The following is a 14,994-nucleotide window of genomic DNA, read 5'->3' on the forward strand; positions in this document are numbered from 1 at the left end:
ATTTGGTATTTTTGAATCAAGTTACAATGAATAAGAGAGTTTAGATACCTCTTCCAGGTACTGATATTATTTGGATATATACCAAGAAATGGGAACTGTGGTAGTTCTATTTTTAATTTTTAAAGAAATCTTCATATGAATGGATGGAATTGGAGAACATCATTATGAGTGAGGTTAGCCTGCCCCAAAAGACCAAAAATCGTATGTTCTCCCTCATATGTGGACATTAGATCAAGGGCAAACACAACAATGGGATTGGACTATGAGCACATGATAAAAGCGAAAGCACACAAGGGAGGGGTGAGGATAGGTAAGACACCTAAAAAATTAGCTGCATTTGTTGCTCTTAATGCAGAGAAACTAAAGCAGATACCTTAAAAGCAACTGAGGCCAATAGGAAAAGGGGAACAGGAACTAGAGAAAAGGTTAGATCAAAAAGAATTAACCTAGAAGGTAACACCCACGCACAGGAAATCAATGTGAGTCAATGCCCTGTATAGTTATCCTTATCTCAACCAGGAAAAACCCTTGTTCCTTCCTATTATTGCTTATACTCTCTCTACAACAAAATTAGAAATAAGGGCAAAATAGTTTCTGCTGGGTATTGAGGGGGTAGGGGGGAGAGGGAGGGGGTGGAGTGGGTGGTAAGGGAGGAGGTGGGGGCAGGGGGGAGAAATGACCCAAGCCTTGTATGCACATATGAATAATAAAAGAAAAAAAAAGAAATCTTCATGTCTTCATATACCAATTTACATTCTCATCAACAGTATATAAAGTTCCCTTTCCCTACATCCTTAGGGATTCTTCTTTTCTTCTGTTTGTTTTGTTGGTAATAGCCATTCTAGTAGGTTTTAGGTATTATCTCTTTGATTTTGATGTGCATTTCCTTGGTGATTGGCAATGTTAAGCACTATTTCATATACCTGTTGGCCATTTTTGTTTCTTCTTTTGAGATGTATCTATCCAGGTTCATTACCCATAGTTTAATCTGGTAATTTGTTATTTTGGGGTTTTTTTGTTTTGTTTTTTGCTACTAAATAGTTTGAGTTCCTTATATATTTTGTTTTTGTTTGCTTTTTGGCAGTGCTGAGGATTGAACCCAGGGCCTTGCATATATTAATTAGGTAAACACTTTATCACTGAGCTTCATTCCCAGCCCTACATATTTTGAATGTGAACTTCTTGTCAGATGTTTGACTCACTAATATTTTCTTCCATTTCACAGGTTGTTTCTTTTCTGTATTCTGTATTGCTTCTTTTTCTGTTCAGAAGCTCTGTAGTTTGATGCAGTTTCATTTGGATGTTTTTATTTTTGTTGCCTATGCTTTGGGCATTTGTATTATTTAAATATTTGGTAGAATGCAGCAGTGAAACCATCCAGTCTGGATTTTTATTTGATAAGAGACTTTTATTACGAATTCAATCAACTTACTCTTTTTCTCTTTGGATTTTCTATATCATCATAATTCAGTCTCAGTAGGTTGTTATGTTTCTAGGAATTTATCCATTCCTTCTAAGTTATTTAATTTATTAATATGCAGTTGTTCACAGTGGTCTCTTGTGACCCTTGGTATTGTGTTATCACTTATAATTTCTCTTCTTTAATTTATAGTATTTTTAGGTTTTTTTGGTGGAAGTGATTCTGAACTTAGGGCTTCATGCTTACAGAGCAGGTACTCTACCACTTGAGCTACACCTCCAGTTCATTTTTCTCTGGTTACTTTGTTGTTTTTTGTTAGTTTGTTTTTATTTTTTATTGTTGTGGTGGATGGGATACATTGTAGCATTTATAAAAGTTCTTACAATGTATCAAATATATCATACTTGAATTCACTACCGCCACTACTCTCTTTCATCCCCTTTCCCTAATTCCTGGAAATTTCAACAGGTATCATTTTTTCATTTACATACATGAGTATACATTATTTGCACCATATTCATCCTCCTACTCCTTTCCCCAGAACCTCCCACCTCCCACTGGTGTCAAATCCCCCTCCTCCTGCAGAACTTCCTTCCTGTTCTCCAATTTTGTAGAAGAAAAACATAAACCATAAAAAAGAAGCATGGCATTTTTGCTACTTTGAGGTAAAGATAGCTACACAGGAAGTTTCTTTGTGTTGTTTCCATGCATATGTGTATTACAACCCATTGGTTCATCTCTACCAGTGCTCTTCACTCCTTCCTAGTCCACTTCCCATGGTGGCCCCATATATTCATTCTTGTACCATGAGCACATCAACCACATTCAAGTTTTTGGTTTTCCTCCCTTGTCCTATCCCTCCCATGCAAGGCCTCCCCTTAGTGTGACCTGTGTCTTATAATATTGCTGCATTTGTTTTAGATCTATAATCTGCATATGAGGGAGCTCAAAAAACTAAACTCCCCCCAAAATCAATAACCCAATAAAGAAATAGGTAATTGAACCAAACAGAACTTTTTCAAAGTAAGAATTCCAAATGGCTAAAAAACACATGAAAAATGCTCACCATCCCTAGCCATAAAGGAAATACAAGTCAAAACTACACTGTGATTTCACCTTACTCCTGTTAGAATAGCCATCATCAAGAACACCACCAACAACAAATGTTGGCAAGGATGTGGGAGAAAGGAATCTTCATACACTGCTGGTGGGAATGTAAGCTAGTTCAACCACTATGGAAAACAATATGGAGGCTACTTTAAAACTAAAAATAGATCTGCCATAATCCAGCCATACCACTCCTAGGGATATACCTGAAAGAATGTGAGTCAGGTAACAACAAAGGCATCTCCACACCATATTTATTGCAGCACTATTCACAATAGCCAAGCTATGGAAACAACCAAGATGCCCCACTACCAACAAATGGTTTCAGAAAATGTGGTATTTACACACAATGGAATTTTACTCAACCACAAAGAGGAATGAAATTTTGTCATTTGCAGGTAAATGGATGGAACTGAAGAGCATCACCTTAAGCAAAGTTAGTCAGGCTCAAAAGGCCAAAATCACATGCTCTGGTTATTTTGAAGTTGAGGTGTCATGACTATTTGCCCATGCTGGCCTCAAATCATGGTTCTCCTGATCTCAGACTCCCAAGTAGCTAGGTTTATAGGTCACAGTGCCCAGTTCACTTATAATATTTACTTGACTATTCCATCAGCCTACCTAAAAACTGACCAATATTGTTTATCTTTTAAAAAATAGCTCAGAATTTTTTATATTTTGTATTGTTTTCTAGTCTCTTTTATTTTATTTCTTTTTTTCCCACTCTAGTATTTGTTAATCCTTTTCTTCTACTAATTTTGGGCTGCATTTCATCTTTTTTTCCTCTAGTTCCTTGAGAATTAAACTTGGATTGTTTGTCTTTCTCTTTTTCAAACATATTTACCACAAAAATTTACAAGGGAGGTATGAGGATAGGTAAGACACCCAAAAAACTAGATAGCATTTGTTGCCCTCAATGCAGAGAAACTAAAAGCAGATACTTTAAAGTGACAGAGGCCAATAGGAGAAGGGAACCAGGAACTAGAGAAAATTTGAGAATTAATTTAGAAGGTAACACACTTGTACAGGAAAGCAATGCAAGTCAACTCCCTGTATAGCTATCCTTATCTCAACTAGCAAAAACCCTTGGTCTTTCCTATTATTGCTTATACTGTCTCTTCAACAAAATCAGAGATAAGGGCAAAATAGTTTCTGCCAGGTAGTGAGGGGGGTGGGGAGGAGAGGGAGGGGGTAAAGGGAAGGGAGGAGGTGGGAGGGAAGGGGGAAGAAATGACCCAAACATTGTATGCACATATGAATAAAAGAAAAAAAATGCCTGTTAAAAATTGCTTTATCTGGTTCCATGAGTTTTGATATGTTGTTTCCATTTTTGCTCATCTCAAGATAGTGTTTTATTGCTGTCTTGCTTTCTATTTTGTTTTTGAAATAGGGTCTCACTAACTTTACCCAGGCTGGTTTTGAATCCACAATCTTCGTGCTTCTTCCTCCTGAGTATCTGGATTATAGATATGTACCACAATGCCCAGTTCCTTCACCATTTCTAATAAAGTAAGTCTAGTGTTAATGAACTCTCTCTGGTCAAAACCAGAGAGAAAATTTTTGTGTTGTCTTTGTTTCTAATGACAGTTTTGCCAAGTATGGTGTTCTTGGTTGGCATTTTTTTTTCTTTTCCACACATTAAGTGTATATGTATTCCCTTCTTCCCTTTAGGATTTCCACCCCAAAATTCACTAACAGTATAATGGAGTTTCCTTTTTCTTCTTGCCTTCAAAACTCTCTCTTAGACTTTGATAGTAATGTATGTTTGTGAAGTTCTCTTAATGGTTAATCTATTTGAGGTTCTTTCAGTCTCATGAATCATTTGAATGTTCATTTTCTCCAGATTTGAGTCGTTTTCTGTCATTATTTCTTAAATAAGCTTTCCTTTTCTTTCTCTTGTCTAGTATGCCTGAGACCTGTAATGTGTACATTGGATCATTTGATGGTGTTCTATAAGCTCCAGAGTGTTTCTTCCTCACTCTTTTAAGTATTTTTTTCTTTTTGTTCCTTTGACTAGGTAATTTCAAATGACCTATCTTCGAGCTCACCAAGTCTTTCTTCTCCTTGAATAAATATAAAATGATCTAATTTTTTTCAGTCATTCAAAGTGTTCTCAGCACCACAATTTATGTTTGGCTCTTTTGTATGGTTTTTACCTCTTTGTTGGATTTCTGATTTTATCTATTTGTTGACTATTCTATTTCAACAGTCTCCAACTTATAATGGATAGACTTACGATTTTCTGATTTTTACAATGGCTCCTATCAGGTAGAAACCTACCTTCAATTTCAAGTTTGTTATTTTCCCAGGCTAAAGGCATATATAGGCTACTCTTTTATGATGCCGGGCAGTGGGGAAGAGCCACAGCTTCCAGTCAACCACATGATCACAAAGGTAAACAACCAGTTCTGAGCAAGTAGACTGTGCTGCTAAGACACAAGGTTTGATAGGTTAGGTATATTAAATGCAGTCCTTTTGTACTGTGATGATAATTATTGATGCATATTGTTTGTGTAAATTAATGGGTTTCAGTGTAACATTTTCATACACACATACACTGTGCTTTGATCATAGCCACCTTCCCCCAATTGTTATTTTCAACTTACAAATGTTGTTTATCATTATATAAACTCATCATAAGCTGAGCATCTGCAGTTGTCTGTGTTCTCTTATAATTCATTGGGCTTCTTTAAGATGGTTGTTTTGAATTCTTTCTCAGGCCAATTGTAGATCTCCACTTTTCTAGGTTTAGTTATTGTGCTTTATTTTGCTCCTTTGGTGAGTCTTATAGTTATGCATGAGTCTTCAATCCTCCACTGGTATCAGCACATTTGAAGAAGTAGATACTCCTTCCAGTGTTTACAGAATAGTTTTGGAAGGGAAATCTCTTTGCAGCTTTTCCAGAGATCCTGGAAGGGCTGTTTGGAGGGTGCCATGGGTAGAGTTTCTGCAGAAGTCTTGTTGTGGCCTGGTATGGTGACTTGGTCAGTAAAAAGGTGAACTAGTCTCCTGACTCCACTGGAGTGTGCCTGGGGTTTTCAAATGCATGGAAAGTTCTAGATGCTGGATTCGTTGGGGGAGGAACTAGAGCCTGAGTTTAGACAGCATCAAGGTCTACGTGGGTGAGACTAGACCTTAGTTCTATCTATATAAACCAAGATAACACAAGATCAGTGGAGGTGGGCCTGAAACATGTACCTATGTGGGTAGACCTGGAATGAGGCCATGGGAGTCAGCATGGTGTCATGGCAGACCAAGAGCCTGAGCCTACAATGGCAGTTCTTGACTCTGAATCCACAGGTACTGTTGTGTACTACGGACTTCTTGGCACTTGTGTCCATCTGGGTATGCCTAGAGTCTGCATACATGGAGTCCAGCTTTAAAGCAAGATCTGTGGGTCATGGCCTGGAGCCTGAGTCTGTAGGTAGAGTCTGGGTTCATACGAGCCATCCTGAAATATGAGCCTCTTAGGTCTGACTTGGAATCTGGGGCTATAGAGTCTTCCCTAGAGCTAGGATAAGCATAGTCTAGGTTCTGCAGCAAAAACGGGCTCTCACTTCACTCTCCTTCCCCTTTCCTTTCTATGCGCTGTGCAGGTTGGGGGATGGGTAATGCAGGTAATATAAACTGTCCCTCTTACCTAATTTTCATAGTGATTTTTCTTATTTTTGTGTTTCACTCAGTTGCTATAATCTCTCTCCTGTCTTTTTTATTTCTTGTAAAGGTGTTTTCATGCATACATGGTTACTCAAGTTGATGTTTCCTTGAGAGGACAAACATTGGAAACTCTTATGCCACCATTTTCCTGTAACTCCAAGTATACATGAGAAGCCCTTAAGGATTAAGATGTAGTAATTGGTAAATTTACTAAGACATAAATTTGAACCTTTAGTTGTGTATTTAGGAATTGAACCTAACTGACTCAAACTACCACAAATCTCTACACATCATTTTAAATATTATGGATGTTTCAAATAGTCATTAAATAAATTTTTCTTCCTTGACGTCTATGAAATTATAGATAAAGTCTGTGAATGGGGGAGCCCAAATAGGCTTATTAACATTTTAGTTATTATTAATAGCATTCTGAAATAGCATTCTAAGATTGCATTTTTTCTTTAACAGGTCCTAAGTATTCTAAGATGCTTTCTTTTCATCTTAGGTACTTTTTCAGATTTAAGAAATTTGCTTTTTCTATACCTTAATATTTCATTAAAATAAAATATTTCTACTCTTATAGAAAAACCACAAACTCATTTCCTAACACCTCACAAATGCTAACATTTTTTACATGAAATAGCTATTAGAATTACCATACTTCATCAATCAGTACCTTCACTCAACTTGAAAATATTTTTGCCAGTCCTGCAATTCAGAATTTATGGGGCACTGTGATATGTGTCTATGGTCCCAGCTATTCAGGAGGCTTGATCCCAGGGCTTTAATATTAGCCTCACAATATAGTGAGACTCAGAAAAGGAAATAAAAATACATTAAAAACCTTTTTTTTTTAACCTGAGTAACCTGAGGATGAGTTGAGAGTGAAGAACATACCATTAGGAAGCTAAGCCCTTCAATGAACAAATAATGTTACTTTGGAATGCAATAAATTAATTTCCTCATTTTTCCATGTCTGAAAAAAATCATCCATAAAATTAACCCAAATGTCAGATATTAATCTGAAATCCAAAACAGAATCTCCCTTTAATTTCTTTATCCTATGAATATAATCAATTATATTGTGACATTATTAGGCCTCACCCTCTGAGGTCATTGAGAAAATATAAGAAATATACATTTTAAATATTAATAATGGGTTTAGGAAAACTATTCTGCCTGAAACATGAAGCTGCATCTGGACTTCCTGTTTGATAGAGACACTGACATATTCATAATCATTTTAGGATTGTAATACTATATAGCTTCTTAAAACACCAGAAAAGTCTGTTATGAAAGCTTTGAGGTTTTTAAATATTCATGTAGTCATAGTAGGAAGTAGCAGAAAGATGGACATTTTATGCTTACTTTATAATTTAATATTTTTATTATGGTATGGATAGAATACTGTGATAAAAATCGGTGTATAATACTGTACAGTAGGTGTACAAATCCCATACTTTGACTTAAATCTCTATTGACTTAAACCTAAATTAGGTTCATGCTTCAAGCTTACTTCTTGGTTCTCCTAACTCAAAACAAAGCTACATTATTGTTTGACCAAGAAAATACAGTAGTCATTCATTTCCTAAGGACACTTCTGTAGTGTATATAATACATATTCTTTGAATCTCCTTTTCAAGACCTTTTTGTGGTAGCTTCTGAGTATATGGAATTCTTGGGAAGGTGTGGTGTAAGCAACCTCATATTAGAAGTTTGATTTAGGATTACCAGGCACCCCTGATAAAGACTACAGTCTCTATCTCCCCGTTGGTCTCTGCTACAGGTATAGCTTCTAATTCACCTTGATCTAATAGTTTGTTGGTATGTTTGGCTGAGTAAACCTTACCTCACATGCTCCAATTGTGCTATAACTTTTGGTTTTTGGTGGAACAAGGGTTTGAACTTAAGGCTTTGCACTTGCAAAACAGATGCTCTACCACTTAAGCCATGCCTCCAGTTCATTTTGCTCTGGTTATTTTGGAAATAGAGTCTCATGAAATTTTTGTCTGGGCTGGCCTCAAACTGTGATCCTTCCAATCTCAGCCTCCTAAATAACAAGGAATACAGGGGTGAACAGTGGCTCTCCAGAAGGAGCCCAGCTCTGACTATGAGTTTTAATCCCTCTAAGATTTCACTATGAGTTTCATAGACTATAGTTTGCTTTCTGGCAAAACTTAAAAAAAGATCTATTCTTCCCATCCTGTGATACTGCCTCTGGAAACTTACCTGAATCAGGATGAAAGATTTTCTTTCCTTACATTATACTAAATATTTCTTTACCTAGAGAAGCTACCCATATAGTTTGGCTACTCTGGGAGAATGAGGCATCTTCTCCACCTTATATGGAAGAAATTCAATGCTTTAAGTCCTTCTAACTATCCTTAAAATGTTCACTAGATGGTAAATGAATTTGGCCATCTCTTTTGTTTTCAAAAAATACTGACTTTGCCCCAAAATCTTTTTTTTTTCATTTTTTTTCCTTATTAGAAGTTAAATCTTGCTTCAGTTCTCCACTTTCTGTCACATCAAAACATCTTGCTGTCACTTCAGACAATGAATAAACTGGGATAGCCAGAACAAAGGTCATGTATTTAAAAAGACAAAGGAGAAATGTACATACAAAATTCCCAAATATCACCTGTTATTTCTGTCTTCCATAAATTTATTACTAAGGCTCTGATAGTCAAAAATTGATTTCCTTCTATTTACACACATTTTCATATTCCAAACCTTTATCAAAACTCTTCTCAAATATTAGCTCTGTCATGATTCCTATGAATAGAGGTAATTTCTGTTATCCCTAATGTTTCTTCACTTTTTTCTGTTTGGCTCTTATGACATTTATTACTTTCTCTCTTAAAATTTTTAAATTCATTTATTCACATATGCATACATTGGGCCATTTCTCCCTCATACCCCCAACCCCTCTCTCTCTCCCCCCACCCCGCCACTAGGTTCCAGGCAGAACCTGTTCTGCCCTTATCTCTAATATTGTTGAAGAGAAAACATAAGCAATAGTAAGAAAGACATAGCAGTTTTGCTAGTTGAGATAAGAAAAGCTATACAGAGAGATTCCTAGCATTGCTTCCATGTACAAATGTGTTACAACCTAGGTTGATTCATCTCTGACTGACCTTTCCACTAGTTTCTGATCCTCTTCACGTGTTGACCTCTGTCACTTTGAGGTTTCTGTATTAGTTTCTCTACAGTGGGGACATCAAATACTTTCATGTTTTGGGTTTCTTACCTATCCCCATATCTCCCATATGTGTTATCCCCTTATCATGTGACCCAAGTCCAACAATATTGCTGTATTTGCCCTAGATCTAAAGTCTACATATGAAAGAGAACATACAATTTTTGCTTTTCTGAGCCTGGCTAACCATGCTCAGAATGATGTTCTCCAGTTCCATCCATTTACTTGCAAATGATAACATTTCATTCTTCTTCATGGCTGAATAAAATTCCATTGTGTATAAATACCACATTTTCTTAATCCATTCATCAGTAGTGGGGCATCTTGGCTGTTTCCATAACTTGGCTATTGTGAATAGCGCTGCAATAAACATGGGTGTGCGTGTGCTTTTGGAGTAACCTGTGTCGCATTCCTTTGGGTATATCCCCAGGAGTGGGATTGCTGGATCATATGGCAGATCTATGTTTAGATTTTAAAGAACTCATCAAATTCTTTTCCAGAGTGGTTGCACTAGTTTGCATTCCCACCAGCAGTGTATGAGGGTTCCTTTTTCCCCACATCCTCACCAGCACCTGTTGTTGGTGGTGTTTTTGATGATGGCTGTTCTAACAGGGGTGGGGTGGAATCTTAGCGTGGTTTTGATTTGCATTTCCTTTATGGCTAGAGACGGTGAGCATTTTTTCATGTGTTTTTTGATTATTTGAATTTCTTCTTTGGAGAATGTTCTGTTTAGTTCAGTAGCCCATTTCTTTATTGGTTCATTGATTTTTGGGAGAGTTTAGTTTTTTAAGTTCCCTGTATGTTCTGTTTTATCAGTCTTTTGTCTGATGTATAGCTGGCAAATATTTTCTCCCACTCTGTGGGTGGTCTCTTCAGTTTACAGACCATTTCTTTTCTTGTGCAGAACCTTTTTAGTTTTATGATGTCCCATTTGTCCATCCTTTCTCTTAGTTGCTAAGCTGCTGGGGTTCTATTGAGGAAGTCTTTGCCTATACGTATTATTTCCAGAGTGTTTCCTGCTCTTTCCTGTAGTAACTTCAGAGTTTCAGGTCTGATGTTTAGGTCCTTGATCCATTTTGAGTTGATACTAGTACAGGGTGATAGACATGGATCTAGTTTCAGTTTCTTGCAGACTGATAAACACTTTTCCCAGCATTATTTGTTGAAAAGGCTGTCATTTCCTTGCTGTTTTTGTTGCTATTGTTTTGTTGTATAGTTTGAAGTCGGGTATTGTGATACCTCTAGCATTGTTCTTTTTGCTATGTATTGCCTTGGCTATTCATGGTCTTTTCTGTTTCTAAATGAATTTTAGGACACATTTTTCAATCTTGGTGATGAATGTCATTGGGATTTTGATGGGAACTGCATTAAACATGTAGATTGGTTTTGATAGTAATTGTAATTGTAATTGGTTTTTACTATGTTGATTCTACTGATCCATAAGCATGGGAGATCTCTCCACCTTCTGTAGACTTCCTCAATCTCTTTCTTCAGGGGTTTGTAGTTCTCCTTGTAGAGGTCATTCACATCCTTTGTTAAGTTTACTCCTAGGTATTTGATTTTTTTTAGGCTATTGTGAATGGAATTGTTTCCATATATTCCTTCACAGTTTGTTCGTTGTTGGTGTATAGAAAAGCTAATGAATTTTGTAAGTTGATTTTGTATTCTACCACCTTGTTATAGCTGCTTATTATGCCTAGGAGTTTTGGAGTACAGTTTTTGTGGTCTTTAAGGTACAGGATCATATCATCTGCAAATAGGGATAGTTTGACAATCTCTTTACCTATTTGTATTCCTTTTATTTCTTCTTCTTGCCTAATTGCTCTGGCTAGGAATTCCAGGACTATGTTGAACAGGAGTGGGGATAGTGGGCACTCTTGTCTCTTTCCTGATTTTAGGGGAAATGGTTTAGGTTTTTCTCCATTGATACTGGCTATAGGTTTGTCATGTATAGCCTTAACAATGTTGAGGTACTTTTCTTCTATTCCTAGTTTTCTTAGAGTTTTTATCATGAAGTGGTGTTGGATCTTGTCAAAGGCTTTTTCTGCATCTATTGAAATGATCAATTGGTTTTTGTCTTTGCTTCTGTTAATGTGTTGTATTAAATTTAAAATTTTACATATGTTGATCCACCCCTGCATCCCTGGGATGAAGCCAACTTGCTCATGGTGCATGATCTTTCTATGTGTTATTGGATTGTGTTTGCCATTTTTTTATTCAGGATTTTTGCATCAATGTTAATTAAGGAGATTGGCCTATAGCTCTCCTTTTTGGCAGTGTCTTTGTCTGGTTTGGGATGAGAGTAATATTGGCTTCATAAAATGAGTTAAACAGTGTTTCTTCTCTTTCTATTTGTGGAACAGTTTAAGAAGGGTTGGTATTAGTTCTTTAAAGGTCTGATAGAATTCAGCAGAGAATCCACCAGGTCCTGTACTTTTCTTTTTTGGGAGACTATTGCTGCTTCAATTTCATTTTATGTTATAGTTCTACTCAGGTGATTAATGTCCTCTTGGCTCAATTTTAGAGGGTCATAAGTATCTAGAAATCTGTCCATTTCTTCAAGATTTTCAAATTTATTAGAATATAGCTTGTCAAAGTAGTCTCTGATAATTTTCTGGTTTTACATGGTGTTTGTTGTTATCTCTTCTTTTGCATTTCTGATTTTAAGGATTTGAGTTTTTTCTCTCCTCATTTCATTCAGGTTTGCCATGGTTTTTCCATCTTGTTTACTTTTTCAAAGAACCAACTTTTTGTTTCATTGATTCTTTGTTGGGTTTTTTGTTTGTTTGTTTGTTTTTCATGGATTTCAACCCTTAGTTTTATTATTTATCTTCTTCTGTTTGTTTTGGGATTTGCTTGTTCTTATTTTTCAAGGAGTTTGAGATGTAGCATGCATTCATTGATTTGAGATCTTTTTGTCCTTTTAATATATGCACTCATGGCTATAAACTTTCATCTTAGGACTGCCTTTAATGTGTCCCATATGTTTTGGTAGGTAGTGTTTTCATTTTCATTAACTTCCAGGAACCTTTTAATTTTCTTTTATTTCATCAATGACCCATTAATCATTGAGCAATGTGTTATTCAACTTCCAATCGTTTGCATGTTTTTTTACCATTGTTTTTGTTGTCGAATTCTAGTTTCATTGCATTGTGATCAGAAAGAATGCATGAGATTATTTCTATTTTCTTATATTTGTGGAGTCTTGCTTGTGCCCTAACATATGATTAGTTTTGGAGAAGGTTCTGTGAGCTGCTGAGAATAATGTATATTGTGCAGAAGTTGGATGAAATATTCTGTAGACATCAGCTAGGTCCATTTGATCTATGGTGTGATTTAGTTCTAGAATTTCTTTATTGATTTTTTTGTTTAGATGACCTATCTCTTGGTGATGGGGTATTAAAGTCTCCCACTACCACAGTGTTGGAGTCTATATATGTTTTAATGTCCTTCAGAGTATGTTTGATGAAATTGGTGCATTGACATTGGGTGCATATAGGTTGATAATTATTTCCTTTTGGTGTATTTCCCCTTTTATTAGTATGGAATGTCCTTCTTTATTTCATTTGACCAATGTAAGTTTGAAGTCTACTTTTTCCGATAAGTATTGCTACTCCTACCTGTTTTCTGGGGCCATGAGTTTGGTAAATCATCTTCCAGCCTTTCACCCTCAGCCAGTGCTCATTTCTATCAATGAGATGGGTCTCCTGTAAGCAACAAATTGCTGGATCTTCCTTTTTAAAATCCAGTTTGCCAAATGGTGTCTTTTGATGGGGAAATTAAGTCTGTTAACATTCAGTGATAGTATTGATAGGTATGTGGTTATTCTTGTCATTTAGATGTTTTTGTTGTTTAAGGGTTTGATTGTGTGCAGTTGAATCCATGTTACTCTCTACTTTCTTGCATTTTCTTCTCCTGTGGTTTGGTATTGCCTGCCCTTTCATGGTTTTGTTTGCTTTCACTTCTTGTGTGTAGAATTCCTTGAAGAATTTTTTGTAGTGGGGACTTGGTGATCATACATTGTTTTAGTTTCTGCTTATTGTGGAAGACTTTTATTGCTCCGTCTATTTTGAATGATAGTTTTGCTGGGTAGAGTATCCTAGGGTTGAAGTTGTTTTCATTGGGTGCCCAGAAGTCCTCACTCCATGCTCTTCTTGCTTTTAATGTTTGTATTCAGAAATCTGGTGTGGTTTTGATGAGTTTAGCTTTGTATGTTATTTGTTTTTTCTCTCTTACAGCCTTCAATATTCTTTCTCTATTCTCTGTGCTTGTTGTTTTAATGATAATATGTTGTGGGGTAGTTCTATTTTGGTGAAGTCTGTTTGGTGTCCTGGAGGATTCCTGTACCTGAATGGACATAGTTTTCTCCAGATTTGAGAAATTTTCTGTTATTATTTTGTTGAATATATTACAAATTCCTTTTTCTTGCACCTCTGCTCCTTCTTCAATACCCATGATTCTCAGATTTGGTCTTTTGATGGAGTTAGTGAGTTCTTGCATATTCTTTTCACAGGTCTTGAGTTACCTGACTAATAGTTCTTCAGTTTTTCATTTAATTTCCATTTCATCTTCAAGTTCTGAGATTCTGTCTTCTGCTTATTCTAATCTGCTAAAGTGGCCTTCCATTTTATTTTGTATTTCTGTTTCAATCTTTTTTCTGACATTTTCCATATCATGGATCACTTCCTCTTTAATATTTTCAATTTCTGCCCTTCATTCATTTATCTCTCTATTTATGGTGTTCTCTGTTTCACTTTGGTGTTTATTTAAGGCTCCTATGAGTTTATTTATTTGTTTTTGTGTTTTCTCATGTTCTTTATTTTTGTTGTCTTGGAATTTCCTGAGTGCATCTTGCACATTTTGGTTGACCATATCTAGTAACATCTCTGAAATTCTCATGGATTACTTGCAGGATTTCTTCTTTCAGAATGTTCTTGTGTGCTTGTTGTGTTCCTTGGTATAGTGTATCTTTGTTTGTTGGAGTCTGGATCTGGGTATCCATTTTCTTCATTTCCCTCTGAATCCTGTACTAATTTACTTTGGGGGGGAGAAGGGTTTCCATCCCTTTTTTGTCTTCCCATCATTCCACTTGGTACTGTTTCTGTCCCTGGTCTTTGTGTAATTTAGTATTAGCTAACTTATAATAGTTAAACTAACAAAATCAGAGAAGGAGACAAAAGAAAAAGAAAGAGAATGAGAAAAAAAATAGAGAACCAAAGAAATCAACAGGGAGAGATGGTGAACAGTCAAACAACAAACAAGACAAACAAACACTTACAGAAAAGAAAAAAAATTCCTGATTCAGGAACAGTAGAATTTCAGTCTTAGTAGTTCTGGTGTTACTCCTTTAGCATCCAGTCCTGTTTGTCTGCATCTCCTAGGAAGGTTTGGAGCTGGTGTCTGGCAGTGCTGGAGCCCTCCTTTTTTCTCAGTGTAATGTGGTGTAGAGAAGCTGTTTACAGGCTGGGGGTTCAGATTTTCAGAGTTTTGTTTCTTCTTTTTCTTTTTCTTTTTTTTTTTTTGCCAAGTGTGACTCCAGCAGGAGAGTATTCTGTTTGGTCTGCTGAAGGTCTCCCAAGCATGTTTGGTTCTGGCAGCCGGTAGACTGGTG

Source organism: Castor canadensis, chromosome 9 (genome assembly GCF_047511655.1).
Source record: "Castor canadensis chromosome 9, mCasCan1.hap1v2, whole genome shotgun sequence".
NCBI lineage: Eukaryota > Metazoa > Chordata > Mammalia > Rodentia > Castoridae > Castor > Castor canadensis.